We start from the raw sequence: 7,140 nt of genomic DNA on the forward strand, positions 1-7,140 counted from the left end.
TTTGACAAAGGAGGCAAAAATATACAATGGGGAAAAGACAGCTTCTTCAATAAGTGATGCTGGGATAACTGCATAGCTACATGTAGAACAATGAAACTAGAACCATTCCTAATACCAAACACAAAAATAAATTCAAAATGGATTAAAGACTTAAATGTAAGGTGAGAAACTATAAAGCTCCTAGAGGAACACATAGGCAGTACACTCTTTGATATAAATGACCACAAGATCCTCTTTGACCCACCTCCCAGAGTAATGGAAATAAAAATAAACAAATGGGCCCTAATTAACTTAAAATCTTTTGCACAGCAAAGGAAACTAAGCATAATTAAAACTAAGCATAATTAAAAGACAACCCTCAAAATAGAAAATAATTACAAATGAAATAACTGACAAAGGACTACTCTCCAGGATATATAAGCAGCTCGTACAGCTCAATATCAGGAAAACAAACAGCCCCATCAAAAATTGGGCAGAAGGCCTAAACAGACAGTTCTCCAAAGAAGACATACAAATGGCCAGTGAACATGTGAAAAGATGCTAAACATCACTAATAGAGAAATGCACATCAAAAATACAATGAAGTATCACCTCACATGAGTTAAAATGGTCATCATCAAAAAATTTACAAACAGTAAGTGCAGAAGAGGGTGTGGAAAAAAGGGAACCCTCTTGCATTGTCGGTAGGAATACAAATACAGTCACTATGGAGAACAGTATGGGGATTCCTTAAAAAACTAGGAATAAAATGATCATATGACCCAGCAATCCCTATACTGGGCATATATTCTGAGAAAACCATAATTGAAAAAAATCATACACACTCCAAAGTTCATTGCAGCACTATTTAAAATAGCTAGGGCATGGAAGCAACCTGGGTATCTATCAATAGACGGATGGACAAAAAAGTTGTGGTGTATATATATATATATATATATAGTAGAATATTAGTCATAAAAGGAACACATTTGAGTCTGTTCTAAAGAGATGGATGAACCTAGAGCCTCTATAAAGTGAAATAACTCAGAAAGAGAAAAACAAATATCATATATTAATGCATATATATAAAATCTAGAAAGATGGTATTGATGAACCTATTTGCAAGGCAGCCTTGGAGACACAAATATAGACAGTAGACTTGCGGACAAAATGGGGGAATGAGGGTAGGACAAATTGAGAGAATAGCATTGAGACATGTACATACCATGGGTAAAACGAATAGCCAGGGGGGATTTGCTGTATGATGGGGGGATTTGCTGTATGATGAGGGAATGCAAACCCAGTGTTCTGTGACAACCTAGGCAGAGGGAGGTGAGAGGGAGGTCCGGGGGGAGGACATGTGTATACCTATGCCTGATTTGTGTTGGTACGGCAGAAACCAACAAAATATTGTAAAGTAATTATTTTCCAATTAAAAATAATTTTTTAAAAGCACAAATTTACTCAATTTTCAGAGCTTATATATCTGCAGTTTCTTTAAAATAATCAGCTTAAGATAATCCTAATAAAATCAAATTTACATTTTATGACAAGATACAAGCTTAAATATAAACTTTTCTATGCCCATTTAGTCCTCTTTCCTCCCTTTTGATGTGTTTCATGCTTCTGTATTATCTAGACCTCCATAGGAGAAAACATTCCTTTTTAATTCAGTAAGGGTTCACAACGATTCACTATTCACCTTGTAGTGCAAATCTGGATTGTGTAAACTATCAATACATAGTTTAAAATATAGCCCTTTGTCTCAAAAATGTATGTAACTGTTTCTTGACCTCTAATGGGGGGAACAGGCCTCAGAGCTTTCTGAAAGACTGTCTCCCTGGTTATAATCCTCAGGTTGGCTCATATAAAATTTTTTATTTTTTATTTTGACTATTTATATTGATTAAGTTTTTGGCCTACATTTTTGTGGCAGAACCAGCAGGATATCAAAGATACCCAGTAGAGAGAAAAACAAATATTGTAAATTAATGCACATATGTGGAACCTAGAAAAATGGTACTGATGAACCTATTTGCAGGGCAGGAATAGAGACGTAGACGTAGAGAACAGACTTGTGGACACAACAGGAAAAGGAGAGAGTGGGACAAATTGAGAGAGTAGCACTGAAGTACATATATTACCATATGTAAAGTAGATAGCTAGTGGGAAGTTGCTATATAACACATGGAGTTCAACCTGGTGCTCTGTGACAACTAGAGGGGTGGGGTTGGTGGGGGTGGTGGGAGGGGGCGGTGGATAAGAGGGAGATTCAAGAAGGAGGGGATATGTATACTTAAAAAAAGAAAGTGAAAGAGAGAGTTGTTCAGTCGCATCCGACTCTTTGCAACCCCATGGACTATACAGGTGATTGAATTCTCCAGGCCAGAATACTGGAGTGGGTAGCCTTTCCCTTCTCCTGGGGATTTTTCCAACCCAGAGATCGAACCCAAGTCTCCTGCATTGTGGGCAGATTCTTAACCCGCTGAGTCACAAGGGAAGCCCAAGAATACTGGAGTTGGTAGCCTATCCCTTCTCCAGCGGATCTTCCCCACCCAGGAATCAAACTGGGGTCTCCTGCATTGCAGGCAGATTCTTTACCAACTGAGCTATCAGTATACTTATGACTTATATGTATACTTACGACTGATTCACATTGTTATACGGCAGAAACCAATACAACATTGTAAAGCAATTATCTACCAATTAAAAATAAATTTTAAAAAATTTGGGGGAAGAAAAAAAGGCACCCAACAGTGAACATATAGTCTACCTTGAACTGGTGATCAGTATTGGCACTTTCAGTTCAGTAGCTCAGTTGTGTCTGACTTTTTGCAACCCCATGAATCGTATTACGCCAGGCCTCCCTGTCCATCACCAACTCCCGGAGTTCACTGAGACTCACGTCCATCGAGTCAGTGATGCCATCCAGTCATCTCATCCTCTGTCGTCCCCTTCTCCTCCTGCCCCTAATCCCTCCCAGCATCAGAGTCTTTTCCAATGAGTTAGCTCTCCGCATCAGGTGGCCAAAGTATTGGAGTTTCAGCTTCAACATCAGTCTCTCCAATGAACACCCAGGACTGATCTTTAGGATGGACTGGTTGGATCTCCTTGCAGTCCAAGGGACTCTCAAGAGTCTTCTCCAACACCATAGTTCAAAAGCATCAATTCTTTGGCGCTCAGCTTTCTTTATAGTCCAACTCTCACATCCATACATGACCACAGGAAAAACCATAGCCTTGACTAGACGGACTTTGTTGGCAAAGTAATGTCTCTGCTTTTTAATAAAATTGGCACTTTGAACCCCACCAACTTCTTGGTACTCCTTAGTGTTCTGATGAGTTCCCCTGATATCTGGGTTTCACTTTTTTTTAAATGGTAATTCTAAATTTTTTTTTATTTGAACTGTTTTTACTTAAGATTTAAGACTGAGGCATTTTATAGGCATGAGCCTAGGAGGTTATGGGTAGGAGGTCCAGGGAAACAGAGGTGGGTGGGTTTTTGTTAAATTTGGTTTAAATTGGGGGAAAAAAAGTTGAATTATGGTCTGAACAAACGGTTCACTACTGAATTATTTAGCCCAAGAATGAGAGACATTTGCTTCTTCTAGCCACAAGGTGTCCTCAGGTGACTGAGAACCTAGTGGAATTGTCTGAGGATCAATCCTTTTGATAAGGAGCTGTTTCACAGGGTATCCCACTACAACAGTTGAGTAAATTCTCCTCTTTCAGGGATGCATAATAGAGTCTGATCACCTAGTGGTCTGAGCATTCATAGTGGTTTTAGACTGTCAGAGGGAGAAGCTGAGATATACGAAAGAGGCCAGCGGACCCAAGAGTGACTCTTTGTGGAGCTAGATGCAGAAGCAACACAGGTCCAATCCACTACACTGTTTTCAGAAACTTGTTCAGATCGTATTTCATATCTGAATTAGACATAATAGTACTGGGAAATGGTGTCTCAAAGGCCAAATAGCTCCCGGATGGAAGAGCCACCTATGTGTATACCAGCTGGGTTTATGTATAACGTAGAACTAATACTTACAAGAAATATTGGGAATTAAAGTAAATCCTGACCTGATTCCAAAATTTATTTTTGTGTGTACAGTTAGAGAAACCCTATGGAAGGAAAAGACCTCTCATTAGGTCAGTCAGTCTCCTTGATCCTGGCCTGCAGGGTCTATTGGAAGCAAGAGTGGTAAGAGCTTTTATCTTTTCTAAAATTACATTACCAGGAGAAAATATTTGTGGGACTAGCTCCTTAGACCCTTTGAACTGGAAAGACAATTGGTAAAATTTTAGAATTCTCTCATCTTAAACTATTGTATGAATTTTAATTCGTATGCAGAAGCCCCCAAAAGGCTCCAAAATTTCAAAATAATCTCATTGAAGGATTTGCTATAGAAGGCTAATCAAAGACTAATGATATAAAAGGTATTTAAAACAAAAATTTGTAAGACCTATGTAACTGCTGCTCCCCTCTATCCTCCTTTATTCGAGTACTCACTCTAGCAATCCTCTATTTGAATTGCCTTTCCACTGTGAAAAGACTTAAAATGCTGCCTTTAAAAATGGGACTACATGAGACTGTACGTGATCCTATTCAGGACAAGGCCAAACTGAAAGGCATACTAACAAACTATTTCCCTGGTAGTCCAGTGGTTAGGAATCCACCTGCCAGAACATTTGGTGACATAAATCAAAGCAAGATCCTCTATGACCCACCTCCTAGACTAATGGAAATTTTTTGAAAAGTAAACAAGTGGGACCTGATTAAACTTAAAAGCTTTTGCACAGCAAATGAAACTATAAGCAAGGTGAAAAGACAACCCTCAGAATGGGAGAAAATAATAGCCAATGAAACAACTGACAAAGGTTAATTTCCAAAATATACAATCAGCTCATACAACTCAATACCAGAAAAACAAATAACCCAATCAAAAAGTGGGGAAAAGACTGAAACACATTTCTCCAAAGAAGACATACAGATGGCTAACAAACACAAGAAAAGATTCTCAATATTGTTCATTAGTAGAGAAATGCAAATTAAAACTACAATGAGATATCACCTCACCCTGGTCAGAATGGCCATCATCAAAAAGTCTACAAACAATAAATGCTGGAGAGGGTGTTGGAGAAAAGGAAAACCTCTTGTGCTGTTGATGGGAATGTAAATTGATCCAACCACTATAGAAGATGGTATGGAGATTTCATCCATATACCCTGAGGAAACCAAAACTGAAAAAGACACATGCACTCAGTGCTCATTGCAGCACTATTTACAAGAGCTAGAACACGGAAGCAACCTAGATGTCCATCGACAGATGAATGGATAAAGAAGTTGTAATACATACACACAATGTAATATTAGTCATAAAAAGGAATGCATATGAGTCAGTTCTAATGAGGTGGATGAACCTAGAGCCTATAATACAGTGAAGTAAGTCAGAAAGAGAAAGATAAATATCTTACAATAACTCATATATACGGAGTTTAGAAAGATGGTACCGAAGAATTTATTTGCAGGGCAGCAATAGAGAAACAGATATAGAGAACAAACTTATGGACATGGGAGAAGGGAGGAGAGGGCGAGATGTATAGAGAGAGTAACATGGAAACTTACATTACCATATGTAAAATAGATAGCCAACAGAAATTTGTTATATGGCTCAGGGCAAACAGGGGCTCTGTATCAACCTAGAGGGGTGGGATGGGGAGGGAGATGGGAGGGAGGTTCAAGAGGGAGGGGACATATGTATACTTATGGCTGACTCATGTTGAGGTTTGACAGAAAACAACAAAATTCTGTAAAGCAATTATCCTTCAATTAAAAAATAAATAAAGAAAAAAATGAATCTACCTGCCAATGCAGATGGCACAGATTCCCTCAGAACTAGCATCCCGCATGCCTCGTGGCAACTGATCGTATGTGCCACAACTACTAAAGCATGCACACCCTAGATGCTGTGCTCTGCAACAAGAGAAGTCACACAAAGAGATGCCCATGCACCACAGCTAGAGAATATATCTCACACTCCACAATTAGAGAAACCTTGTGTGCAGCAACAAAAACCCAGTGAAGCAAAAAAAAAAAAAAAAAAAAGAAGAAGAAGTCTATGGGGCAAATGTTTAAAAAAAAATAAAATGAATTTCATAAGTCCAGGGAGGATCCTCAAAACTTTTTGTAAATGGCTACAAGTTGGGATGCCACAGGTCAGACTACAGTCAAGTTGTTCAGTCACTCAGTCATGTCCAACTCTTAGCAATCCCATGGACTGCAGCAGGCTTCCCTGTCCATCAACTCCTGGAGCTTGCTCAAACTTATATCCATTGAATCAGTGATGCCATCCAATCATTTCATCTTCTGTCATTCCCTTCTCCTCCTGCCTTCAATCTTACCCAGCATCAGGGTCTTTTCCAGTGAGTCAGTTCTTCGCTTCAGGTGGCCAAAGTATTGAAGCTTCAGCTTCAGCATCAGTCCCTCCGATGAATATTCAGGATTGATTTCCTTTAGGATTCACTGGTTTGACCTCCTTGCAGTCCAAGAGACTCTCAAGAGTCTTCTCCAACACCACAGTTCAAAAGCATCAATTCTTCAGTGCTCAGCCTTCTTTATGGTCCAAATTCCACATACATATATGACTACAGGAAAAAATCATAGCATTGATTATATGGACCTTTGTCTGGCAAAGTAAGGTCTCTGCTTTTTAATATGCTTGATCACAGCTTTTTTTTTTCCCCAAGGAGCAAGCATCTTTTAATTTCATGGCTGCAGTCACCATCTGCAGTGATTTTGGAGCCCAGTAAAATGAAGTCTGTCACTGTTTCCAGTGTTTCTGCATCTATTTGCCATGAAGTAATGGCACAAGATGCCATGATCTTCATTTTTTGAATGTTGAGTTTTAAACCAGCTTTTTCACTCTCCTCTTTCACCTTCATCAACTGGCTCTTTAACGCCTCTGCATAACGGTGGTGTCATCTGCATATCTGAGGTTATTGATATTTATCCCGGCAATCTTGATTCCAGCTTTTGCTTCATCCAGCCTGGCATTTCACATGATGTACTCTGCATATAGGTTAAATAAGCAGGGTGACCACATACAGCCTTGACTTACTCCTTTCCCAATTTTGAACCAGTAATCCCATGTCCAGTTCTAATTCT

This window comes from Bos mutus, chromosome 7, assembly GCF_027580195.1.
Source record: "Bos mutus isolate GX-2022 chromosome 7, NWIPB_WYAK_1.1, whole genome shotgun sequence".
NCBI lineage: Eukaryota > Metazoa > Chordata > Mammalia > Artiodactyla > Bovidae > Bos > Bos mutus.